This window comes from Priapulus caudatus, unplaced genomic scaffold, assembly GCF_000485595.1.
Source record: "Priapulus caudatus unplaced genomic scaffold, Priapulus_caudatus-5.0.1 Scaffold271, whole genome shotgun sequence".
NCBI lineage: Eukaryota > Metazoa > Priapulida > Priapulimorpha > Priapulimorphida > Priapulidae > Priapulus > Priapulus caudatus.
In genome coordinates this window covers 197404-199622 of record NW_014577332.1, presented here as the reverse complement: position 1 = coordinate 199622, position 2219 = coordinate 197404, and positions in this window count along the sequence as shown.

Sequence of the window (2219 nt, the reverse complement as noted above, 5' to 3'; positions counted from 1 at the left end):
TAACACACAGGTAGACATGCGTGCATGCAGGGGTAACACACAGGTAGACATGCATGCATGCAGGGGTAACACACAGGTAGACATGCATGCAGGGGTAACACACAGGTAGACATGCATGCATGCAGGGGTAACACACAGGTAGACATGCATGCAGGGGTAACACACAGGTCGCCGCGCCGGAACCGCCTGTATCATACAGGTTAAGCCTAACTGAAAAAGTTATGGACGGATTGTCATAAAATTTTCAGGATACGTCAGAAATGGGCTAACTTAGAATTGATGAGATTTTGGTGGTGATCCGGATCCAATTAATTAATTGCTCTATAACAAAATGCCCTCGCCGCCGCCATAACTCGACCCCTAATTGACCTAGCGCGACCAAACTTGGTCTACTTACACATCTTGGGGGGAAGGTATGTCGCGTACCAAAACCAGGTTACTGCGACCTTTATTTGACCTTGACCTTGACCTTAATTATATTTTTCTTCTGCTCTATAACTCGGCCCCTAATTGACCTCGTGCGAGCAAACTTGGTATACTTACACATCTTGGGGAGAAGGTGTGTCGCGTACCAAAACTAGGAGATATTTCATTTATACTAGATCGCGGGGGATACATGTGGTTGGCGACAACTGCCAATTCTAGTTATTATTTATATTATTTAAATGTTATTAGCTCACCCTGACATTGTCAAGATGAGCTAATGCCATGGGGCGGCGTCCGTCGTACGTCCGTCCGTCCGTCCATCAACATTTGGCTACGGTCAACGATAACTTGAGAACCGTTTGACCCACATGTTTTAAATTGCACACAGTTGTTACTCCTATGTGAGAGATGTGAACGTCCTATTTTGGAGCACGCCAGTTGACCTACTTTCGAGCCACGCCCACTTTTTGGCAAATATGGAAATGGCCATAAGTCCGTTCAGGTTCAATGGATTTAGCTCATTTTTGGTATGCGAATGAATAAGGACTGGCCCCAAAACATATCACAGGGCTTTTGATATTTTTTCCAATTATGCAAATTAGGTAGATTTTGGCAATTTCACTATGCATTTCAGTGTCTGCCTACGGTCAACTATAACTCAAGAACCGTTTGACCCACATGTTTCAAATTGCATACAGTTGTTACTCCTATGGGACAGATTTGAACGTCCTATTTTGGAGCACGCCAGTCGACCTACTTTCGAGCCACGCCCACTTTTTGGCAAAAATGGAAATGGTCATAAGTCAATTCAGGTTTAATGGATTTTGCTCATTTTTGGTATGTGAATGAATAAGGACTGGCCCCAAAACTTATCACACGGGTTTTGATATTTTTTTTAATTATGCAAATTAGGTAGATTTTGTCAATTTCACTATGCATTTCAGTGTCTGCCTACGGTCAACGATAACTCAAGAACCGTTTGACCCACATGTTTCAAATTGCATACAGTTGTTACTTCTATGGGAGAGATTTGCACGTCCTATTTTGGAGCACGCCCACTTTTTGGCAAAAATGAAAATGGCCATCTAGATTCATTAGATTTTGTTAAATTTACCTACCTACCTACCTACCTACCTAATCATACCTACGTGTAATATTGTGGTTTAGATTCTTCATTACAGTAATTTGACTGGAATATTTTATTGCTTTTATTTGCGCGATAATCGAAAACCAAAATGGCGATCATTTAGGTGTGGCGCCAACTCTCGCCCAAATTTCAGACTTTCCAAAAAAAAGAAACAAAACAGTGAAATTTCTATTAGTATAAAACGGAATAAAGACATTCGATCACATTTGGGTCCATTATAAATGAAACACTTACCAAATTTTAAATATCATCTCCCTCTTTTATCACACCCAAGGTGAACTATAGTGTCATTGACACTTTCATTTTAATTCATCTTCGGTACAACCATTTGTGCTGGAAATCGTAGTTGCTTTATTTAAATCCGTTTGTGGATGCGATATAATACTCTTACTGAATACAAATGTGATTCTTTATCAGTATGGATAAGCAAATAGGATTACAGGCACCCTGTGTTTACCACGCGTGAACTTGAGCCAAACTTGATTCGACACTGCGAGTGGGCTGTTAAAGGCCGCTGCACACCAGCCGATTTTACAAACGATGAAGCGATGAAGCGATGTAGGTGTGCGGCGGCCTTAAAATCGGCTCATCGGCTCATCGGTTCAAAATCAAACATGTTTGATTTGGAACGATCACCCGATAAAAA